We start from the raw sequence: 26,767 nt of genomic DNA on the forward strand, positions 1-26,767 counted from the left end.
CAAGATATTCTTTCCATCCTTTATGATGATCCCATTAAAAGTCAAGAGAAAAGAACCTTTAAAGAGGATTCCAATGATCTTCCTCCTTGTCAAGATCAAATCATTCCTTCAGATCTTCCACAAGATCCACTTGTTCCTCCATCTCCTTGTCTTAATCCTCCATACACACTCCAAGATCCCATTTCTTGTGATGATCCCATTATTTATCCCGTTCCATTTCTTGAAGAGCCTATCATTGATCCAAGTCCACCACACAATCCTAGATCCCCTCGTGATCCTGATTCCCCTAGTGGTCCTAATCCCCCTCATGATTCTAACGTGTCAGTGCAAGATGTTCATGAACCCTTGACATGCATAATGGGTTCTTCCACTTTGGTGCAATCCGATCAACTTCAAGATCTCATTATTTCTCTCATATCATATCCACCTCATAATGGACTCGCGTCTTCTTCCCAAAGAAAAGAGTCTCCTACAAGTCAAGATATTCATAAAGGCAAAGGAGTAGATCTCTATAAGCAAGAATCCCTTCATGTTAAAGAAAATATTAAGGGTCATGGCCTAGTGAAATTCCTCAAGACGTGGGTACCCCTGCTAAATCCAACATCCCTTCAAAATCCAAGCATACACCTTCCCCATCATACCTTCCATCCATCTTAGGTCCTTATATCCCTTCATTCTCTATGCAAGGTCAGAAAAGGCACACATCCTTGAGTAAATTTCATCAATCCAAAAGGAGTCCATTTCATTCATATCCATCCATGCATTCCTTCCCCCCTCCAAACAATTTGGATGCCAAGTATAAAAGTCATAAGTCTAGCAATCCACATGTATTCAAGGATCAACATGTCCAATGTAATCGACATGTCAAAAAAAAGAACAATTTGATCTATAAAGAAAAGGAAAAATCCAAAAGGTCACAATGGCCCATTGCTCAAAAACAAAAGTTAAAATCTATATGGGTTCCTAAATCCCTTGTGCAAGCAATGCACTCCAAGGAACCACAAAAGCATGAAAAATCAAAAACCATGTGGATCCCTAAGCGGCTCCTTGAAGCACAAAAACCTAAAGAAACATCCAACTTGGCATCCAAAGTTGCTATTCCTCCATCCAACCCTCTCAAATTTGTTCATCCACCACCTTCTTCATCCATTTTGGGCCCTTATGTCCCAAACTCCCAAGCTATTCCTCCATCCAAATCTCACAATCTGAGATCCATTTTTCCTCCATCAGTCCGTCACCCGTCAAGGTGTGTGCCAATGTTGATCTTGTCTTCATTTCCATCCACTGAAGCCCAATTCTTCCAATACCCTACCTATTATCCAATGCATATTTTCCATCCTTCCATCCCTTTGATCCAATCCTTTGCATAAATCCTCACCTTAGTTTCATCTTATTTTCCATGTCCTTATCCTACCAACATCTTTGAGCATACTTTTAAAGGTCATGGTACATTTTTTTTTCAAGGCTACTATCCAAAAAAAAAGACGCTTGAGTCCTTCTTCCATCCCCTATCATATGTCCATCTTCTATTGAAAAAGTCAAAATACAAAAAAAAGTGAAAAAAAAAGACAAAAGAAAAAAATAAAGCAAAAATAATTCGTCCACTGGTGAAAACCTGGCAAACAGGCGCCCTGGGCAAGTACCATGATGAAAACCTGGCAAACAGGCATCATGCATAATCTATGAACTTCTTGCACACCACACTTGGGGGCAGGTTTCCTCCTTCATATCCTATTGCCCTTCATTATCCTATCATACCATGTCATACTCCTCCATTATCCTATTGTCCCTCATGTCCATTTCCTCTTTCCACCTTTGATCTTGACAAGGCTGAGGATCATCATGAGCATCATGCATCTTGTTTGTAGCTTTTAGTCTATCATAGCTTTTGGTCTTTATCCATTTGCTTATTATAACTTTTCATCCATATTCCCTAGCTTATTGCAACTTTCTGCCACTGTCCCGTATCCTATCCCGACCTTTAGTCCATGTCCCTTATCCATTCTTGGTCTTTCTTATCCTATCCATACACTCTTTTTCATTCCTTGATCTTGATCTGACATAAGGACACAAAATTTAAACATGGTTTCAAAAACCTCTTGAAATGTCCCTCATGCCATGTCACTGCTTTACATCGTCATATCCAGTCTCTTGTCCCATCACGCAAGAGCCCTTGAAATTTGCATCCGTGTTGTCTCCATAATAAAAGGCCTTTGTCTTCCCTCTATCCATCATCATTTTAGAAAGCATATTTATTCACCTGTCATATTCCTTGCCTTGCTAGACACTGGGGGCAAAATCATAAAAAATTGAAAAATGGTCCTAAAAAAATCATAAAAAAATTGAAAAATGGTCTTGAAAAAATCATAAAAAAATTGAAAAAAATCTTGAAAACATTCAAAAACATCAAAAAAATCATGTGTTCATTTTCAGCTAAAATGTTAAATCCAAAAAAATCAAATAAGTCCTGAAATAATCATAAAAAAATCAAATAATGTCCTGAAAAAATCCAAAAAAATCCAAAAAAAAAATCAAATAAAGTCCTGAAAAAAATGAATATAAAAAAATTGTAGAAACTCCAAATCCAAAAACAAGCATTTTGCAATAAATGATCCCTTTGTGCATAGACAGATCACTGAGTATACATCCAATGACACGCAATCACACATCGTGCTTTAATGAAATCATGCATAAACAAATGAACTGTTCAACCAGACATTCAAACTGATTAAAATTGTCTTATCAATCGAACATCAACATCAATATCATTTGACCTTGCCACTACTATCATGAGTCTTATAGAGGGTGTGGTATACTCGAAACCAGACTGTGTTCTATCTTAGACGGGGTACCGCATTCTCTGAAACCAGACAACATGATCATCTTATCAACACTTTCAACTTTTGACAATGAAGATCAAGATGTTTGTTGGACTTGTTGGAATTAGTGAGTCTTATCATTTATTGATTTATCTTCGATCATGTTCCTATGTTGCTCAATGATGTCACTAAGTGATTTAGAGTGACCAGGATGGTTCATGGTCCTTTTTTGTTGTGATTGCTGTTTGTGGAATGTTTGTCGCAAATTGGGGCAACTATATCATTGGGTGTCTGTGATAAGTACGTTCGCTTTGTGAATGCCGCACATACCTTGACCCTTGATGTATGTGTTGGGAGTATTTAAAACTGAGTCAATTTTATAGGCCCATTTCAAAATTTTGCCCTGCATTTCCAAAGTACCTAAATGAGTCAGTTTGGATGGCCTAGTTAGCAAGGGGGTAAAATGAAGCCAGTTGATTTTCAGAGGGTAAGGCTTGGGATTCATGTCCCACACCTTTCATTTGGCCTATTCAGCAATGTGCAACTTTCAGAATTCAATTTGGATAAGTTTATGAGGTACCCATTTTGAGGGGTGAGCTGGAAGTGCATTTTAGGCACAAATGCAGATTTTATTGAGTAGCCTACTTTGAGCAATTACATCTTTTGCCCTGTTGATCATCATGGAGAAATTAAAAATGGATTCAATTGTATGCATTAATGTGAGTCAGCCTGCAAAATTTTAGGTCTTGACGAATCCATTTGCTTAGTTTTTGAAGCCAAATCCGTTTGCAGTTTGTATGTTTTGGCAAGTCCCTGTTTCGACAGCTAGTCGGAGCCCTGTTTCGCATAAGTGTAAAAGTTGCCTCAATAAGAATCATGTCAGAATGTTTGTTCTGGGCTAATTTTGGTATAAATGGTGAGCTACGTTTCAAATTTCAAGCCTTTATCAATCCGTTTGATCAGTTTTCAAAAGAGCTCATTTTGCCATCATTTTCAGTTATCCCCACTCCAGTGTTATATCAGTTAATGTAGCCGTTTTGGTGAGTGTACCATTTGCATCCTGTCAGTCTGGTAATCAAATTGAAGATTTGAAGATTTAATATGTACTTCAAGGTACCTATGTTTCAAATTTGAGGGCCTACAGAGGTCGTTTGATATTTTTGAGAAAGGCATCATGTGTTGCCAGGACATTGACTTCATCAGGTCCGCAGTGTCGACAAAACCAGTTGGGCATTTTCGGAAATTATTATCTCTTCACTCGGGACTCGTCTTGAGAAACCACTTAGTAGAAGTCATCCTTGTATATCAGAGTACAAGCCTATTAGATGGCGAGCTCCAGAAAGGTGTTTTGACAGGTTTGAAAATTACATCTTCGCGATTAAATGCGAAAATTGTGGCATAATTGTCTGAAGGTTGTAAAATGCGGATTAATGATCCGAAAATGATGCCGATCATTCCCAGAGGTATGTTTGAGGTCCGTGAAGATATTCCAGAGGCCAGTAGCTTGAAAACGAAATTTTTTTTAGTCGGACTCACTTTGGGGCCCGACCTGGCTCATGCCCATGCATTAATTTCATGGCGAAGTGGTCTTAATTCAGAGTAATGTATATCAATGTCAGCTCAACTGTAATTCACCAGTAGGATGGAGAGAGGCGACTTCATTGTACTTGTTGTTTATGGATTGATGGATATATATTTGAAATGAAAATGTATAAGCCATTTAAAAAAAAAAGTGTCTGATGAACTAGATGCTGCTAGCCATTTTTTCCAATGAGATCCCATATTGCCCAATAATGCATGGACTGATTTAGGCAGCCATTAAAAAACTCTCAGCAAATCCAATTGATGGATTAGAACCTTCAGAAAAGTGGTAAATGGGCAGCATAGTGAATAGTAAATGCAATTAAATTGCAATGTCTTCCCTCCAATGGCAGCATAGAAGTTGAAAGAGGCCGTCATGAACTTTCTGGCAAATGAAAATTGCCATTCCTTCCTCTCATATACAACAGCCCCATGGTGAAATTCCAAGCAAATGCCATTCTTAACTTCTCAGCAAATGCCTTTGGCTGGTGTAAAGCCAAATTCCACAACCTTCCCAACACTCTCCTTGCTGTGTGTGATGGCTGGGAGTGCAATTTTAAACTCCAAACAAATGCAATGCAGAATATTTCCCCTCAACGTGGAGTTTGTGCAGCATAAAAAACTCAAGCAAAATGTGATTGGCAAGTGTAGTGCCAAATGCCATAACTTGTGACATCTTCCTTGTTGCATGGAGATTAGAGAGGGGTTTTATAATGGAAAGAAAACAGTAGCAACTTCCTCCCTCACGTGGTCTATGAAAAGGGGGTTGAAACTCCAAACAAATGCAAATGGAAAGTGTTTTGTCCCCAATCCTCCTTGCTGTGCGTGGTTTCTGAGCAGTAGCTTTAATGTTTAAAGAATTTGCAAGCTATTTCAAAATCAGCACCCCCCTCTTTCATATGGAACATGAAGCACAGGCTCACATGATAGCAGAAGAAGGTAGATGAACTTGCAATTCAAATTCCATTGGAAATTTTGCCAGGTTTAATGCAATTTTTCTGTGCGTGGTAAATAAAATTAGCAGCAATTAAATCATGAAGGTAATGAAAAGGGCTTTAGAAATCTTTCAAACAAATGCTTCTGCCAGCATCTTTTCCCTATGTGTGGTGGGTAATGGAATGATTTAAAATCAAATTCCAAGCAAATGCAAAAGAAAGAGGCCATTAAAGTTCTTAGGCAAAACCTTAAAAACACAGTCTCAGGAAAAACACTTTATCCCACATTGGCTAGGAAATGAACTTTTTTGATATTTAAATATAAGGCTCCACCATACTATAATGTCAAAGCCTTAAGAGGCTTTTGACAGATGGTGCCTATGGGCGCCCAAGGTGGGCCCACACATGAGCACAGATCTCGAGGTGACGGAGGAGGTGACTGGGCGGTGATAGGTGGACCCCACATAGGCACACTTCCCGAGGCAGACAAGCAAAATTTTGCAGAGGAAGGTCGGTTTAATGAGTGAGCAGGTTCGAGATGGATCAACGGTGCACGCTATTTTGCGAAAGGAAGATGCACGCGAGTTACACCCTGTGAAGTTGCGAAAGCCAGGTGGCGGGTATAGTCAGCGGTCCAGCAGGCAGGTCCCGGTGAGGTGGCGCAGAGGTGGTGCCTAGGTGGCGATGACGTGGCACTGAGGTGGTGTACACGTGGCGGCCAAGTGGCAGTGACAAAGAAGATGACGTGGTGATGATGAGGTGTCATCCTAGGTGGCATCCGGTCAACCCCATCGACTAATCCAATCCCACCACGTGGCAAAGCATCAGGACCAAATGGAGGCAAAAATCAAATTTTAAAATGAGTAAATGATATAGTCTAAACTATATTAAATTTCAAAAAATTTAAATGATTGAGCACATTGGGGAATTAATTCGCCTAGGGTCTAAATTTTGGCCACAATATAAAGTGTTATATGTTTTCGGAAAGCTCTCAGAGCGATGAATCCAATTATGGGGTTAATTTTGACAAATGTGTGATATTTTAGAAGAAGTTTCTATGGGAACAAAATTTAGTTAAAGAGGAGACACTTGGCAATTCAGTTGCAGATTTGATTTGGTTCCCTCTCCTTTTTATTCCCAATTCTTCTTAGTTGTAAGGGTTTCAGAAATTTGGAGAATGGCTCCATTTTTTCATGGCTTCCAATTCTGAATATTCTTTCAGATTGTACAGAGAAGGGTTATCCTTTCAGTAATGGAGTTCGATTCTTTGCTATAGGTGTTCTTAGCTACAGGTTCTTGTGTATGTAAGGAATGCACAAATTCACACAGAAGTTGTCTCTGGATTTGTATTTTCATTATATTCAGATCAGATCCTCAAGGAGGATAAGATTTGTTATCTCAAGGAGGTAATTGTGATTGTTTGCAGGGATTCTTCAAGGAAGAATTTAAATTCTGTAATAAATCATGAATAATGGAATATAGTGTCTGGATTTGATATTTTTTGTGAGTGAGCTAAGTAATGCATTTATGCAAGGCATTAAATGCATGAATATTTAATAATGAAGATGGATTTGCAGTATAAGGTTTCATTTATAGTTTGATGTGTGACTCTGTTGCCCTTAGATAAGGCACTGATCTTACAAGTTTGGGGATGTCTTTCAGATTAAACAATTTAAAAGATAAATCTATTTCCCTTTATGTTTAGGGGTGTGTTCTTCTCATTCCAAGCTTTGTTTTCATTTATGATTTATACAAATCTAGCCAATTTGTAGTGTGTTCCTAATTTGGTGAGCTTGTGGAATGGTTTGTCTGCTCATTGTTGATGAAGTCTTATGTTTGTGATTGTTGTATTCAATGCATCAAAAGGGTGTCCCCCCCTAGGTCTAGCAGAACCTGAAGTGTAGGAGGATCATTAGGATCCTATGTTATGTTGTCCAAGCCCTGAGGTGTTTCATTGATTGAGATTGGCTATCTCATAGATAGATTTACAGTTGTCTTGGGTTATCAGTTTTGGTGAACAACAGTATGCACTCTAGGATGCTTCACTCATTCCTTGTGTGCGATGTGTCTATCTTTTGCAAGAAGGGTTGCATTTTAGCTCTGGCCTTCAATGCCATGATGCTACGCATCCATTTTGCTACATTAAATAAAGGTTCTCGCCTACAAAGTGCATTAGTGAAAGCAAGTTTTCTTCGTCTCTAACTGTCCTTTGTCTCATTTCTTCTTACTAACATTTCTTCCATCAGTTCAGGTAGTCCGTTTGGTCTTGTTCTTTGATCTCCACATACATATGCTGCATCCTGCATCCATTTGGTTAGTACATTTGCATTACATCAAACATCACATCAAGCATTTTATCCATTTCACATCAAAATGTATCCATACATGTTCCACAATAAATAGTGCATAAGATATCCATGCATGGAAAACAACTATAAGTCATAACACATTGCATCCCATCATATCGATGCATATCATATCATATATCACAATAATATCGGAGTACAAAATTGGACTATCTGTCTTAAGTATGGCCCACAGGCTGACTATATTACATCACACTACATAATGTCAACTGTCTATCATAAGGGGCACGTGCCTCTGTCACTGGGTGCTCCCTCTATCCTCCTCATCCCTGCCATGTCTCAAGGATGATGTCCCTCCTATCCCAGGTCTTGGCTGTGGTGGTCTCATAGGTCCACTCACCCCATGCTTCTCACTGACCTCTGAGAGCGTGCCCTGCTCTCTGTCCTCGATCGTCCCCGATATGACGCTGCTCTCTGCTCTGGTGGAACTGCACTCTCATATAGTGTCCTCCAATAGCGTATCTCCTCTCCAGTCTCTACCAACATCTATGCCATCTCACGTGCACTGGCATCCCTAATTGACCCAATATACTCGGTGACTCTCTGTTCTTCTCGATGTGCCTGAGCTATTCCTGTATCTCAAGCCGCTGTAAGTCTGGCTATCTCTGCTCTGAACTGATCATTCTCTATCCTCAAGATAGCATTCTGTCTCTCTAATGTCACAATGTGATCATGCTGACTCGCTATGGTAGCCTTGCACATCTCCATCTCCTCTATGCTAGTTGTCTCCGGCTCTATGGGTATATCCTGCAATGATTCCTGATCGGCTGAGTCTGGCTCATAATTGTCATCCCCCTTGTCATCTCCATCCTCATCATCCCCCTCTTCCTCATCACCACCCTCATCCTCATCATCTCCCTCCTCCTCTCCTATGAGTGGGAAGTCCTCCTGTCTCCTCGATACTGGAATATCAGGATCTATCAATGGCACTGGCCGTCGTCGTGCAGACCATCTCTCATACTTCTCTGTCATCCTGACGTCCACCACATCTGATCTCCAATCCCACTATCTCCACTGTAGCTGTGTGAAGTCAACATATGCTATGTGTGGCTGAATCATCCTCCCCCATTGACTTGTCTCTCTGTGAGATCGGGCAAAGTGTGCAGTCCCTCTAGGTACATCCTGCCTCTCTCCAACCTATCATCTAACTCTCTCTGGCAGGTACATCTCAATCACTCTCTGGCAATTCACTGGTCTCCCAATCAGGTATCTCTCCTATCTGCAATACGATATCTCATCACTATCATCTAACCATCCAGGGCAATCAAGATATGGCCTCCATGTGAACTCTCTCAATCTGTCTAGCTCGTGTCGTCGATACAATATGTATCCAAAAGGACCCTGTCTCAGTGCTCCCCCATAGCAATACACATATGGTCGGTGTGGTAATACGTGTCTCTCTACAATCAATTGACATATGGCTATGTGCTCAAAGGCCCATACCTGTAACAGTGTAACCCCACAACTCAAAGTCTGAACTCCCTGATATGCTATCTGATGCAGCTGAAAATATAGCATAGCAAGCACACATGGTCCCCATGTGTACATCATCCCCTCTGTCACCATCTGCTCTAGCACTCTTCCCCATCCAATAGGGAATCCATGTCCTCATTTGTCTCCTGCTAATAGGCATGCTATCACCACTGCTATCATCACATATCGCCGATCATACTCTGATGCATGGTCTCCCAGCCGATCTCCCTCTCTATGATATCCAAATAATCTGCGTCACACTCAAATAATCGCACAAAGCATCTCTCCCTATCACTAGGTCATACTCTATCATCTCCCCATGAATCGGAATGTGGAGGATATGCCATACATCCTCTAGTGTCACAGTCGCCTCTCCAGTCGCCAAATGGAATGAGGAAGTCTCCGAATGCCATCGCTTTGCCAATGCGGTAAGCAATCTTGTGTTTTCCCTAATCTCAAGCATGAATGTGATATAGTATATTCCAAGTCCTGCTAGTGTATCTCTATCCGTGCTCTTGAGTCTATGTCGTAACATGAAGCAGTCTGGTCGGTTCTCCCGCGTGATCAATGGATACTGTCGACTCTGCATCATAATTGGGGCACATTTTGTCAGTTTTAGGGTTTGCTCCTATGGGCTGCATTTCCTTATTTCATGTCCAAATCAGGGTGTTTCTAATCTATTTTGACCTATCCTATTCTTATCCCCCTTTTCGGGATCGTTCGCATGCTGTTTTTGATCAAATTGGGGATCTTAGTGCACAACTGCGTCTGTGTGATATGTCCTGTGCCTATGTAGCAACACCTTGTGCCTGTGTACCATACACAAGTGCAGGATACCCTACACAAGTGCAGGATGCACTCACACAAGCACAGAAGTCAGTTTCTGCATTCTCTGTGGGCCCCGCAATGTCCCGCAAGCAAGTCAAATTCATGAAATTGACAATATGGGTTTTTGAGACACATACCGCTGCTCCCATGTCATTCGGTCATCTATACGTGTGTACGCATTCTCTGAGGTGATCTGCCATTGGAATGTTTGCCATCTCTCTGCAAGTGTCCTTTTCTAGAGCAACAAATTCTCCTCTTTGACTAGTGCAAATGAGCAATTTTCCTTCTCCTTGTCTCATTTATAGATCTTTGTTAGTGCATAGATGGACGTGCACTCTATCCATCTCATGCTGGTTGTGGTCTTTTGCACCTTCAATTGCCTGTCATTTGTGCATCCGATCTCTGATTGTCAATCTGTTTGATCCTATCATCTTCTATCATTCTTACCGATCAATTGGCCTCTTTTCTGGATGTTTCTGGCCAATTCCTCAAGGGGGCATATATATGTCATTGTCAGTGTCTAGGGCATTTTCATTATTGTTCTTTGAAACAACGCTTAAAATTGTATTGTCTCAAAGAGGGGCAAAATGTAGACGTCTAAAAATGGTCAACGCTTGCGGAGTTATACTTCAACATTTGCGCATTGCCTTATTTTAGTTTTTTGCGTCGCATTAACATTTCTTCTATGTTGCGTACTTGGTATTTATCATTTGCGAGCATTGAGTCCTTCTCCATTCCTCATTTTTCACGCTTTCGAATTAGGTCTTGTCAATAGCAATCTTTAATCATGATTTTGGTCGATCTTGTCAATCTCCTATCAACTTTTCAATCTCGTTGTTTTGCGATCGATTTGTCATCAATCCTTTTCCTCTTCAATCATGTCAATTGGCACATATCAATTTGGTCTCTTTATCAATATTTGTCAATTTGTCAACCAATTTCAATTGTTTATCAATCAAATCATTTATTAATTCAAAATCATGATCAAATCGACATCAAATCAATCTTACATCAAGACCTAATTGTCATCCTTGCATTTCTAATTTATCTTCTAGGGTTTCATGATTTATTCATTTAACCTTGTTTGTCATTTTCTCTCCATTTTCCCTCTAGGATAAATGATTTATTTATTTATCCTAAGTCTTCTTGTCACAATTAAATATTTATTTAATTGGCTAATTAATTCCTCCTCTTTTTGTAAATTAATGAATGAATGAGAAATTATTAATTAATTTACCTAATTTTCAAGAATTTCCTAATTCCAAGTCATTATTTCTAACTTAATTTTCTAATTTCTCCTAAATTCATAAATGTCTATTTCTATTTCAAATTCTTGTCATAAATTCTTGCATAGGAATTTGTCATAAATTGTCATAAATCCTTGCATAGCATTTTGTCATACACTTGTCATAATTTTGCTATTCCTGATTTGAGTTTCCATTCGAATCATCTTCATGCTAATCTTGTCTTTTCTCCAATTTGTCTATAAATTGGATGAATTTCTTCAATCAAGGTCCCTGGTCAAATCAATCACGCTTCTAGTATTCTTGTGCTACCATCTTGTCTACTTGCTTTCACATCATGCTTATGCACTAGTAGGTGAGATCCATAAACAAAGCTATTTGAAGGAGAAAGAAGGACAATGGAGCCACATGAAGGAGACATTCAAGTTTGCAATGGAACGCTATGGAGATGATTTATTATTGATGTAAATGCATTAAGCCGACATGTTTAATCGGTTATTGCATCGGATATTATATTGTATGTAAAATGTTTATTGTAATATCTTGTAGAGCCGACCTACTAAAATTGGTTTTAGGTTATGGTATAAATGTAAGATCTTATTTGTAAGATCAAGTGTGGAAGGAGAAAAAGAATTGAGTGAAGGTATATGCAAGATTAAGCAGAGCTATACATGAATACATCATTTGAACGTGAAGCTAGGTTTTTGTATAAGCATATCAGCATTACAGCAGTATTGAATCCAGCATATGAAGATGCTATTTTGTGTTGTACATTCTTATTGGATTTAACCATCCAACTGTAGTCAGTGTGACTCTCATTTTGTGATTGAGCAGTGAGCTCTAGGCTATTGGCCTTTCTGCATGTGCAGACCCCATTTATGTACACTTACTATTTGCATTAGTATCATCTGATTGTGGGTAAAGTTTCCCACCATGGTTTTTCCCCTTACAAGGTTTCCATGTAAAAATATTGGTGTTATGTGTTGTGGATGACTTTATGTTTATGTTTCATGCATTAATATTTACCGGTATAGAAATTTATTGTTAACACTGTCTACCGACATACTTAACTAGTTTATCGGTATTAAGCATCAAGTTGGTTAATTGGTTTTTGTTTTGAATTTATTTGACAACTAATTCACCCTCCCCCCCTCTCAGTTGTCACTAGGACCTAACAATTGGTATTAGAGCCTAGTCTTCTTTTGCAGAAGTTTAACAACTTGAGGAGATCTAATGTCTACTAATTACTTCAGGAAGGACAGTCCAAAACTTGATGGAACCAACTATGGGATATGGAAGATCAGGGTAGAGACACATCTGAATTGCATTGGTAAAGACATCTGGGAAGTTACAAAGAATTTTTATACTGCTGTTGTAGCTGGTCAGACTTCTCCAACTACCCTAGCTAAAGATGAAGAGAATGATTGCAAAGCAAGAGAAGCACTTTTGAGCGCATTATCAGATCAACAAATCATGGGATTATCAGATAGGTCTACTGCTAAAGCTATTTGGGATCACTTGGAAACACTAAATGAAGGATATTCCACAGTTAAGATTGCAAAACTTGAAAGCTTCCGAGTCAGGTATGAACATCTAAAAATGGAAGAAGATGAAAGGATTTCTGCTTTTATGGAAAGAGTAAATGAAATTGTTTTGGGTATTAAATGTTGTGGACGAACCCTGAGTGAGGATGAAATTGTTTCAAAAATCTTAAGAGGATTTCCACTGGCATATAAAATGAAAGTTACTGCTATAAATGAGTTGAGAATAATGCCCAATACATCAGTAACTAGGGATACATTGATTGGAAAACTTTCAGCCTTTGAAATTGAGGAATTTGGTCCTGTTGCTACTATAAAAACTGATTTGGCCTTTAAAGCATCAACATCATCTACTCCATCATTTGAAAAATCAGACTGGAAAGCCTTTTATGCAAGAGAACTTGAAGAAACCAGGAAGGAGAATGAAGAGCTTGAAGAACTTGAAGCACTATTTGCAAGAAAAATGCCAAAAGGTCTAGTTGGAAGTAAGTATGAAGGTAAAACACCCTTTAAATGTTTTAACTGCAATAAGATTGGTCATATGGCTTCGAGATGCCCTGATAGACATGCTAGACTAAGAGAAGAAGCTAGAAGAACATACAAGCCTAATCCTAAATATCAGAGATACAAATTTAAGAAGAACAAAGACAAATCCTGTTACATTGCTGATGAAGGTGTGAATGATGATTCTGATGAGGATCCAATAGACAATGGATGGGTTTTTGTTGCTATAATAGAAGATCAACTAACACCTACTGCTCAACCGGTAGATCAAGCCCTAGCAGCCAAAGTTGAAGCAAAGGATGAATGGATCATTGACTCAGGATGCTAATAACACATGACTGGAGACAAAGGTAAATTTTTGAACTTTCAAGAATACAATAGAGGTTTAGTAAGATTTAAAGATGACAAAGCCTATTCAATCAAAGGTAAGGGTTCAATATCTCTTGATGGTAAGCATAACACTGAAAATGTCTACTATGTTGAAGGATTAAAGCATAATCTTTTAAGTGTTGGTCAATTAGTTGAGAAAGGATTTCGGTTACAATTTGAAAATGGAAAATGCAAAATCATGAATAGATCTGGTTTGGAAATTGCAACCGGTAATCAGACTAGAGGTACTATCTTTCATTTGAATAATAGTGAAAAGGCATGCTTAATTGCACATATAGATGAAAGTTGGTTATGGCAGAAGAAACTATGTCATGTAAACTTTGATTGCATGGTAAAAATGAGTACTTCTAAGGCAGTTAGAGATCTACCTAAAACTGTGAAACCTCAGAATACAATTTGTAAGGAATTTCAATTTGGAAAACAAGTTAGAGCTAGCTTCAAAAGTATTCCAGAAAAACCAATAATGCTCTTGATTTAATTCACACTGATTTATGTGGTCCAGCTAGAACTAAAAGCTTACAAGGTGATAGATATTTCATGCTAATTATTGATGATTATTCTAGAATGTGTTGGGTTACTTTTCTTAGAGAAAAATCAGAAGCACTTGGGAAGTTCAAATTGTTCAAAGCAATGGTTGAGAATGAAATCGGTAAGAAAATCAAATGTTTAAGATCAGATCAAGGAGGAGAATTCACATCTAAGGACTTTAATACATTCTGTGAAGTGAATGGAATCAAAAGACAGTTATTAGCACCTCAGACACCACAACAGAATGGAGTTGTTGAAAGGAAAAATAGAACTATCTTGGATGCAACAAGAAGTATGTTATCAAAAGCAAATCTACCACATGTGTATTGGAGAGAGGCAGTTAGCACTGCTGTCTATACATTCAACAAAGTTCACATCAAAGGTGAAACCGGTAAGACCCCTCAGGAACTATGGTTTGGTAATACTCCTACTCTTAAGTATTTCAGAATTTTTGGAAGTAAATGTTATATTAGAAGAGATGAGTATATTGGTAAATTTGATCCTAGAAGTGATGAAGGAATATTTGCTGGTTATTCATCTGAGAGCAAGGCATATAGATGTTTGAATAAGAGATTGCAGAAAATTGTTGAGAGTACAAATGTAAAGATTGATGAACAATTCAGAGGAACTTCAAGGTATATAGACTCTGAACCGACAACAAAAATTGTGACAAATGAACCTAGACTAAATCCACTGGTACAAAATGAAGATCTAGTTACCCCAGTATCATCAGAGGATTCCATAGTAATTGAAGAACAACAACAAACTAAGACACCCCGGTATGTAAGATTGAATCATTCTGAAGATCAGATAATTGCAAACAAATTTAAAGGAGTTATGACAAGAGGAAGATTGGGAAATGAAGAGGTATGTCTTATTTCTCAAATTGAACCATCATGTATCAATGAGGCATGTGAAGATAAATTTTGGATTAAAGCTATGGAAGAAGAATCAGGACAAATTGAGAAAAATAATACTTGGACATTAGTTACCCAGCCTAAAGATAAAAATGTAATTAGTACCAAACGGGTATTTAGAAACAAAATTAATGAAGATGGTAAGGTTGTCAGAAATAAAGCAAGACTAGTGTGTAAGGGATATTCTCAGAAAGAAGGAGTTGACTACAATGAAACCTTTGCACTGGTAGCCAGAATTGAGGCAGTCAGATTATTCTTGGCTTTTGCAGCTCACAAGGACTACAAAGTTTATCAAATGGATATTAAATGTGCATTTTTGAATGGAGATCTTGAAGAAGAAGTATATATTGAACAATCTGATGGATTTTCCTTGACAGATGACAATGATATGGTTTGCAGGTTAAGAAAAGCTCTGTATGGATTGAAACAAGCCCTAAGAGCTTGGTATGCAAGGTTGGATAAGTATCTTTTAAAGATTGGTTTTACTAAAGGAAATGCAGATAGCAATTTATATTACAAAATAACTAATGATGACATCTTGATTATTGAAGTATTTGTTGATGATATAATCTTTAGAGGAGAAGATGGATTATGTAAGGAAATTTCTATTAAAATGCAGCAAGAATTTGAAATGTCTATGATTGGAGAAATAAAATTCTTTTTAGGATTGTAGATTTCATAGACTGATAAAGGTATATTTTTGAGTCAATCCAAGTACTTGAAAGAATTACTAAATAAATTTGGGATGGAGAACTCTAAACTGGTAAGCACACCTATGACTACAAATGACAAATTATCTCAAAAGGATGAATCTACACTTGTTAATCCAACTAGATAGAAATCTATGATAGGAGGTTTACTGTATTTGACACAAACCATGCCTGATATTATGAATGCAGTATGTATTGTTTGTAGATTTCAAAGTAATCCTAGGAAAAATCATGAATCAGCAATAAAAAGGATTTTCCGATACTTACAAGGCACAACAAATCTTGGATTATGGTATCCTAGAGATGAATTTTTTTAGCTATGTGCATACACAGATGCAAATTGGGTAGGAGATGTGGATGATAGAAAAAGAACCACTGGAGGAGCATTCTTTCTTGGAAAGAGATTAGTTTCTTGGTTGAGTAAGAAATGGAGTTGTACATCTTTATCAACAACAGAATCAGAATATGTTGCAACAACAACTAACTTTACATAGGTACTATGGCTTAAGCAAATGTTGGAAGACATAAAGGTAAAATGCAAGGAACCCATTACTATATATTGTGATAACACTACAGCAATTGATATATCTAAGAATTCGGTATTACATTCTAAAGCAAAACATGTTTCTATCAAACTGAATTTTCTAAGGGAAAAAGTTGAAGAAAAAGAGATAAAACTGGTTTATGTGAATACTAAAGAACAACTTGTAGATATTTTCAGAAAACCTTTGCCTAAGGAGACTTTTGAATATCTCAGAGATCAGCTTGGAATCATACCACTACCAGTAGAGACTTAGAGAGTTGATGATTGCCATCAACTGGCAGAATTAAAAGACAAATCTTTTACTCCGGTCTTTGATGAGGAAGCTACTTCTCAGGGGGAGTAGTTGGTATTTTGTATGAACTTGATTTTTGTAACTTTGGCATTTGATGTCAAAGGGGGAGAGATATCTATAGAAAAAAACATTATCTTTGAGGAGAGATTAGTATTAAAAATAAATCTTTGGATAAACACATGTTGCTCCCAGGGGGAGAAATTGTTGTCTAAAGGAGATTGTTAGTTTTTGGTATTTGGCATTTCTGTTTTGGCACTTTGATGGTTTTTCCATCTTGTGTTGTCATCAATGCCAAAGGGGGAGATTGTTGGTATTTTGGTATGGTTTTGTCATTGATGTCAACACCTACTAAAAATAAGCACTTTGGAGATCCAACAACATTCACTGGCAAGCAAGTAACTATTGCACAGTTATTGGTATATGGTTCACCGACAGGATATAATGTTCACCGGTACTTGGAATGATATGGAAGACACTTGATAATGTCGAAGACATCATGTGGACACTTTGTTTTGAAGAATTGATCATTGGTATATTCATATTTGCATATTTGCTTTTACCGACAAATAGGTCCAGGGTTATCTAGGGTTACATCGACAGGTTTATCTTTTCCAGATCAACATGGCACACTATGGAGATGATTTATTATTGATGTAAATGCATTAAGATGGCATGTTTAATTGGTTATTGCATTAGACATTATATTGTATGTAAAATGTTTATTGTAATATCTTGTAGAGCCGACCTACTAAAATTGGTCTTAGGTTATGGTATAAATGTAAGATCTTATTTGTAAGATCAAGTGTGGAAGGTGAAAAAGAATTGAGTGAAGGTATATGCAAGATTAAGCAGAGGTATACATGAAGACATCATTTGAAGGTGAAGCTAGGTTTTTGTATAAGCATATCAGCATTACACCGGTACTGAATCCAGCATATGAAGATGCTATTTTGTGCTGTACATTCTTATTGGATTTAACCATCCAACTATAGTCAGTGTGACTATCATTTTGTGATTGAGCAGTGAGCTCTAGGCTGTTGGCCTTTCTACATGTGCAGACCCCATTTATGTACACTTATTATTTGTAGTAGTATCATCTGATTGTGGGTAAGGTTTCCCACCATGGTTTTTCCTCTTACAGGGTTTCCACGTACAAATATTGGTGTTATGTGTTGTGGATGACTTTATGTTTATGTTTCATGCATTAATCTTTACCAGTATAGCAATTTACTGTTAACACTATCTACCGACATACTTAATTAGTTTATCGGTATTAAGCATCAAGTTGGTTAATTGGTTATTGGTTTGAATTTATTTGACAACTGATTCACCCCCCCCTCTCAGTTGTCACCGGGACCTAACACATATATCTCTGGAATCGCTATATTTTTGGTTGCGGATGTGTGGGATGTGTTTTGGATGTTGATGTGTGTTCTCTATTTGTTTGGTTCATGATTTGGATATCCACAATTGGTTCTTTCAGGTTTACAGTCAGTTATGTTGATGTTCTTGAGCTCCAATAGAGAGATGATGATGATTCTGGTAATCCAAGTTATTGTGGTTGTTGTGATGCAATTCACATTGCTTATGAATGTCTCTAAATCATGGTCTATGTGTATTAGTGGTCTGCATTGATTATTTTATTGTGAGAATCTAGTTATTACTGAGACGGGGGGGGGTGTGTGAATCAATAATAAACAAATCAGCAACACTTCACAAAACTGTAGCGGTACCAGCTCAAACAATCTTCTAATCTGATTTAAGAAACCATTCACTCAAGTGTTCATCAACATGCAAACAAATTAAAGATATCAAATGCACAAATAAATAATGCATCCACCATATGAACACATAGATTTTTGACGTGGAAACCCAACTGGAAAAAAAATGGTGGGAATTATCACCCACAATATGTATTTGCACTCTTTTGGAATGTGCCTAGCTAAGAGCTTACAATATGATTGGTTAAGAGGAGACCCTGTTAGGAGTCACGCAGTCAAGGGATTTTGCCTCAACCTTGTTAGGAGCTCTACCCTATTAGGAGTAACCTTGTTAAAGGATTTCAAACTCAAGTTAATGAGCCACCCAGTGAAGGGATTTACAATATCATACCTGTTACGATCTACCCAGTTAAGGGATTTCAAACTATTGTAACTGTTAGGGAACAATAGGGCAAATGATCTGATTACAACACTTCCTTGTGTTGGCATTTGGCATAACTGATACAGATGAGGTAATGTAGTTGAATTTGGATGACTGCACCAGTAAAGGATAGAGTTATATTTATGATGAAGAGATTGAGATTCTATGAATAGATGACATGATCAGTTATTTGTGTTGTCATTGATGGCAACTAATGAAAAATGATGTTCCTAATGTTCCTAATATTTTATTTTGTCATCTAAGTGATATGGTTTACCAGATGACAAGGTTTACCAGTAGAGAGCTAAAGTCTGTGAAATAGGACTTTAACTGGAAAAGATGAATTATTTTGATTGTATCAGAAGATCGATGATGATTGGTGATTTGTGGTTTGGATGGTGAACTTGTATCGTGGAAAGGTGTATCTAACCGAAACCAGAACTTATGATGATTACCAGAATACTATTGGCATATGCACACTCCAATGAGACATTGTATGTGATTGAAGGTTTTGTCATTAATGGCAACCTTGCAATCCTATGGCACCGGCAAAAGCATTATACTGGCATCAGCAGATCACACTCTACACTGACACTCAGGACACCGACACCAACACAGAAGAAAGGAAGTGTACCGGCATAGAGGCTAACAGGATTTTGTTATATTATATTTTGTTTATTATTGTAAAACTTTGTAATCAAGAAAGATGAAATCTGGATGGAAGCAGTCATCCCTAGGATAGTTTGGGTAACCGAGATGGGCTATGAAATAAATGATCATATAATTGAAACATATGCTAAAGCACTTCTGGAAGCCCCCAGAGAACCTAAGGAAGGCCAACTGCCTAGAGCTCACTGCTCAATGGGAAGTCTCACTGACTTACAATGAGGATTATACAAATCCAATATCTTGTACTGCTTTATAATAGCATCTTCAATGCCTGATCCAGTACTGGTTGCTATTTAGCTGCTTACATAAACCCCTTAACCTATATTTCACATAATAGGTCTGCCTAATATTTTTCCTTAATGCTTACATATCCTATATCAAATGTCTACAATGATCTCTTTTATATATAAGAGTCATTTTACAATTTGCCAAGTTGGCTTACAAAGTTTTACAATAATAAACAAAATATAATATAACAAAATCATGTCGGCCTCTGTGCCGATATACTTCCTTTCTTCTATGTCGGTGCCAGTGTCCTGAGTGCCAGTGTAGAGTGTGATCTGCTGATGTCGGTATAATGTTTTTTCTAGTTCCATAGGATTGCAAGGTTGCCATCAATGACAAAACCTTCAATCACATAAAATGTCTCATTGGAGTGTGCATATGCCAACAGTCTCCCCCTTTGGCATTGATGGCAACACTCATGAGAAATTTCAAAAATGATCCAAAAATGTGAAGTCCAAAAATGTTACCAAAAATGTGTGTGCTCCCCCTAAGCATATGATTCCTGTGATATTGAATTTTCTCATCCCACTACTCCCCCTTTGGCGTCAATGACAAAGGTTGTCAAGATGTCAGTAGAGTTTATAGTTTCAACCTTGTAACTGGGTGGTTACAATTTGAAAAAGACCTCCCAAAATCAAGTTTATACTATCCATAAACTTTTTGCTATCCTTTATTGTTGTCTCTGTTCTCTTCACTATACCAGTGAGATGCTGCAAATGCTCTGCTGATGTTTTGTTTCCCTGTATTAGTGCCTCAGATACTTCCTTCCGTAGTGATGATAGATAGTCCAATCTTGGACTTAGTTTTGATCTCAAATGCTTTGCCTTATTCACTATTCTTTCTTTCTCTCTTTTCAATTTAAGTAATTCTTCTTCAAAATTTGTTTTCTTTTCCTCAAAAATTGATAGTGTATCAGGTGAGTTGACAAAACTATCTACAAGTTTATTGATCTCATCCTGTACCTTGCTCATCTTCTTGTCTATATCTATAGTCAAAAAGTTTGTTTTACAGGTATCTTTGTATAAATTTTTGTACTCTTTCAATAAATTACATAATTCCAGTAGAAGTGTGTCAAAATCTCTATTACACTTCTTTATTTGCTCATCTTGAGGGAGATCTTGACACCAGTAAAGATGGAAAATCTGATGAAGCAATCAAAAGGAGCACTTTCAGACTATGATGCAGAGGAATTGAAAAATATCAAACTAGAAGATGATTTAAGGGTAGCTCAGGATATCATTCAGGCACTTCAAGAAATTTTTACTGTTGCAAGAAATAAGAGATAGAAAATGGATGGGATATATTCCTAGTTGAGAAAGAAAAACAAGAAGAGTACATGAACCCCAAACCCATAAAAGTTTATCAGAAAGATAGAGACAAGGGTAAAGGTAAATTTGGTGGACCACCTAGTATCAAGGTCAGAGACAACTTACCCCCACCTCCTCTAATTACTCCACCGGTAAAAACAACAACTACAGAAGATCAACCGACAGTTGAGAGTATGGATGTAGAGGATGATAATCCTAATCCTAAAATCTTATATACTATGGATGTTGATACTCAAAAGATCAACATAGTGGCAGACAAAGATACAACTGATAAGACTGATATGGCTAGTGAGCCTCTAGTACCTGAGGAAACTGATAACGCACAAGAGAAACCGACAAAAGACAAAAAGAAAAAGGTAGAGACTTAGACTCAGACTGAGGCAATACAACAAACAGAGAAAAAAATAGAGCAAAAGGCTCTGAAACAGGATCAACAACAACAGGAACAGGTACAAAAGGAAATAGTACCAAACCATTGCTTAAAGAAATGCAGACACAAACAGACCTAGCAGAGGTCAATACAAGCTTGGTTACTTCCACCGGTACTCAGATTGTTGATTCATCATCAGGCTACAAATCAACTAATGTGACTGAGGTACTATTAGATTCAATCAAGAAGATAACCAACTACAACTCACAAGCTTACAAGACAATTGATGATACCATACCAATTTTGAAGGTAATTGCTCCTAATTGTAATATAGACAATAAAGATTATTTAGGACAACTTGATACACTATGTAAATATATCACAGAGAACATTGAGAAAATAAAGGAAGAGTCATTAAAGGATAAAGTAGAAGTTGAAAAACATAAATTCTTTGATGAGCAAATAAAGAAGTGTAACAAAGATTTTGACACACTTCTACCGAAATTATGTAATTTATTGAAAGAGTACAAAAATCTATACAAAGATACCTTTAAAACAAACTTTTTGACTGTAGATATAGACAAGAAGATGAGCAAGGTACATGATGAGATCAATAAACTTGCAGATAGTTTTATCAACTCACCTGATACACTATCAGTTTTTGAGGAAAAGATAACAAATTTTGAAGAAGAATTACTTAAATTGGAAAGAGAGAGAAAGAATAGTGAATAAGGCAAAGCATTTGAGATCAAAACTAAGTCCAAGATTGGACTATCTATCATCACTACGGAAGGAAGTATCTGAGGCACTAATACAGGGAAACAAAACACCGGCAGAGCATTTGCAGCATCTCACCGGTACAGTGAAGAGAACAGAGACAATAATAAAGGATAGCAAAAAGTTTATGGATAGTATAAACTTGATTTTGGGAGATCTTTTTCAAATTGTAACCACCCAGTTACAAGGTTGAAACTATAAACTCTACTGACATCTTGACAACCTTTGTCATTGATGCTAAAGGGGGAGTAGTGAGATGAGAAAATTCAATATCACAGGAATCATATGCTCAGGGGGAGCACACACATTTTTGGACTTCACATTTTTGGATCATTTTTGAAATTTCTCATGAGTGTTGCCATCAATGCCAAAGGGGGAGATTGTTGGCATATGCACACTCCAATGAGACATTACATGTGATTGAAGGTTTTCTCATTGATGGCAACCTTTCAATCCTATGGCACTGGCAAAAGCATTATACCAACATTAGTAGATCACACTCTACACTGGCACTCAGGACATTGGCACTGACACAAAAGAAAGGAAGTATACTGGCACAGAGACCGATAGGATTTTGTTATATTATATTTTGTTTATTATTGTAAAACTTTGTAAGCCAACTTGGCAAATTGTAAAATGACTCTTATATATAAAAGAGATCATTGTAGACATTTGATATAGGAGATGTAAGCATTAAGGAAAAATATTAGGCAGACCTATTATGTGAAATATAGGTTAAGGGGTTTATGTAAGCAGTAGAACAACAACCGGTACTGGATCAGGCATTGAAGATGCTATTGTAAAGTAGTACAAGATATTGGATTTGTATAATCCTCATTGTAAGTCAGTGAGACTTCCCATTGAGCAGTGAGCTCTAGGTAGTTGGCCTTCCTGCATGTGCAGGTCCCTATTGTAAGTAATATTCTCTTATTGGTCAGTGAGTGAGTATTGTGGGTCACAAATCCCATCGAGGTTCTTCCCACACCGGGTTTCCTTGTTAAAACCTTGTGTTATGGTGTGCTTTTCATGTGGATGTTCTCGATTCTATTTATTACATTATTTCTTGCATATTGGTACACTGTTATATCATGTTCTGCATGTTTTAAGTTAAGAAATTCTATATACCGGTCAGATACTGATTCACCCCCCCTTTCAGTATCTATGGGATTCCTAAAAAATACATGTTTCAAATTTCTGATGAAGTTTTGCTAAGGTTTTAGTAGGGTTTAAGGACTAGTGAAGAAATCATTAAAATGGTAATGATTTCTATTATGACGATGATCGACGGTGAGTCTACATGAAGTTGGTAACATGACACAACCTGTGTGAAAGATTTAATTATTATTTTAGCATGATTCAAGGAAGAATTTCTTGGGAATCAACGAAACGCTTAGTAGAGTGTTTTGAGGGTTTGACTTTGGTACAGATCGGATTTTTGTGATGGGTTACAATCAACCAACGATTGATATTGCATTGTAATTTGTAGTAATTATCCGAATATCTATATGTGATGACTTCTTATGATTTGAATTGTAAAGTCATGATGTAATTAGGGTTTTGTGGCCAACCTAGTTGAAATGGCTATTTAGGATGACATAGTTGATTTTCATTATGTTGGTAGTCTTAGAGAAAGTGTTAATCTATCTAAGTGAAGTGTGAGATCTACCTGAGAGTTTTAGAGTGTTGTGTATAACTGGATCTGATCAAGCAAGTAGAGAAGTCCAATTAAACATATTATTTTCTTACTATTGTTTCCTAACAGTTGCAGTAGAGTAAATCCCTTAGCCAGGTAGGTCCTAATAGGCCTTAAATATTTAAGTCCCATAAAAGGAAATCTCTCAAAAGAGTGTTAAATCCTCTCATGAGGTTGATCCTAACAGATCATCAAGCTCCTAATTGGGCTACTAGGCAAATCCCTTACCGAGTGGTTCCTAACAAGGTTTGTTCTTAACTAGGAATATTGTAAGCTCCTAATAGGGTCTACTTCAAAAAAGTACAAATACTTGTGGGTAACAACTCCCACCATGGTGTTTCCATATTTGGGTTTCCAAGTCAAAAACTTATGGTGTTCATGTGTGGAATTATTTTATTGTGATGTTCCTATTTAAGATTCATTTCATGCATTATTTCTGAGACAACCAATTATGATTTTTTATCAGAAGTTTATCAGAGGTTATTGGTACTGATAAAAAATTGTTTGAGAAAGTATGCGATCTGATTGATAAGGTTAATGAGTTGGTAAATGATCAAGTTGATATGATTTATAGTGTTGAAAGTATTGATTATTGAGGCAAATGATTTGATTAATGTGTTAAGAAAATATGATTAAAGAAGTTGAGATATTTGTTAAAAGGTTTTAGATTTGAGATTATTTTGATTTTGGGTTTAAAGTTACAATTGGTCTTAATACTAATTCACCCCCCCTCTCAGTATTAACCAGATCATCATAGGATTAACAATTGGTATCAGAACTTTGGTCCTATATGTGCAGAAAGCCTAACCGCTTGAGGAATAGATTTTGAGGAAGTCAAGATGATGAAGAAAGAGGGTCCTAAGTGTTAGGTCCCAGAGACAACTGAGAAGGGGGGGGGGGTGAATCAGTTGTCTAATAAATTCAAACCAAAAACAACTTAACCAAACTTAATGCTTAATACCAGTAGACATTTTATCAGTTAATTGCAATACCGGTAAAGATTAATGCATGAAACAGAAAGACAATAACATCCACAAAACATAACACCAATATTTGTACATGGAAACCCTATAAGGGGAAAAACCACAGTGGGAAACCTTACCCACAATCAGATGATACTACTGCAGATAGTATGTGTATACAAATGGGGTCTGCACATGCAGAAAGGCCAAGTGCCTAGAGCTCGCTGCTCAAACACAAATAGGAGTCACACTGACTACAATTGGATGGTTAAATCCAATAATGATGTACTTCTCAAAATAACATCTTCATATGCTGGATTCAGTACCAGTGTAATTCTGATATGCCTTTACAAAAACCTTGCTTCACCTTCAAATGATGTCTGCATGTATAGCTTTGCTTATTCTCGCATATACCTTCTTACAATTCCTTTTCCCAATCGCTTAAATCGATCTTACATATATACCATAACCTAAGACCAGTTTTATTAGGTCAGCTCTAAAAGATATTACAATAAAACAATTACAAGTAAATTAATAACCGATGCAATATCTGATTCAACATGTTAGCTTAATACATTTAGAATAACAACAAAATCATTTCCAAAGCATGCCATGCTGATCTAGAATAGATAAGCCTGTTGGTGCTTTTTCTGGACCTATTTGCCGGTAACAACAAATATGCAAATACGAATATACCAATGAACAAATCTCCAAGACAAAGTGTCCAAACGATGTATTCAACATAACCAAGTGTTTTCCATGTCATTCCAAGTGCTGGTGAGCATTATATCCTGCCGGTGAACCAGATATCGGTGACTGTGCATAAGCCACTTGCTTGCCGATGAACATTGCCAATTCTCCAAAGTACCAGAGTTGATAAGTGTTAATAGGTGTTGACATCAATGACAAAACCATATCAACATATCCAAAATTCCAAAAATCTCCCTCTTTGGCATTGATGGCAACACAAGATGGAAAAACAATCAAAGTGCCAAAACAGAAATGCCAAATACCAAAAACCAACAATCTCCCAAAAGAGATCATAACTAGAAATCAAAATTCAGATATAGAGAGTAATCAATTTCTCCCAAAGTAAAAATATCTCCCCCTGAGAGTAACATATGTTTTCCTTGTGTTTTTGCATATCAATCTCTCCCCCTTTGGCATCAAATGCCAAATCCAATATAAAAGCCAGGTTCAAATACAAAATACCAACCAATTTAGTATACCAACTACTCCCCCTGAAAAGTAGCTCTCATCATCAAAGCCGGAATCGAAGATTTTTCTGTTAATTCGGCCAGTTGATGACAAACATCAACTGTCTATGTCTCTACCAGTGGGGGTATGACCCCAAGCTGATCTCTGAGATATTCAAAAGTCTCCTTAGGCAAAGGCTTAGTGAAAATATTTGCAATTTGCTCTTTACTATTCATATAAACCAGTTTTACTTTTTTTGCTTCAACATTATCTTTCAGAAAATTCAATTTGATAGAAACATGTTTAGTTTTAGAATGTAGTACCAGATTCTTAGATATATCAATTGATGTAGTGTTATCACAATAGATAGTTATAGGTTCCTTGCATTTGATCTTTATGTCCTTCAACATTTTCTTAAGCCATAATACCTGTGTACAGTTAGTTGCTGCTACAACATATTCTGATTCTGCTGTTGATAAAGATGTGTAACTTTGTTTCTTACTCAACCAAGAAATTAAACCACTTCAAAAAAAAAAATGCTCCGTCGGTGGTGCTTTTTCTGTCATCCACATCTCCTGCCCAATTTGCATCTATGAATGCACACAATTCAAAGTTTTCATCTCTATGATACCATAAGCCAAGATTTGTAGTGCCTTGTAAGTACCGGAAAAT

The sequence above is a fragment of the Cryptomeria japonica genome, chromosome 3 (assembly GCF_030272615.1).
Source record: "Cryptomeria japonica chromosome 3, Sugi_1.0, whole genome shotgun sequence".
Taxonomy (NCBI): Eukaryota; Viridiplantae; Streptophyta; class Pinopsida; order Cupressales; family Cupressaceae; genus Cryptomeria; species Cryptomeria japonica.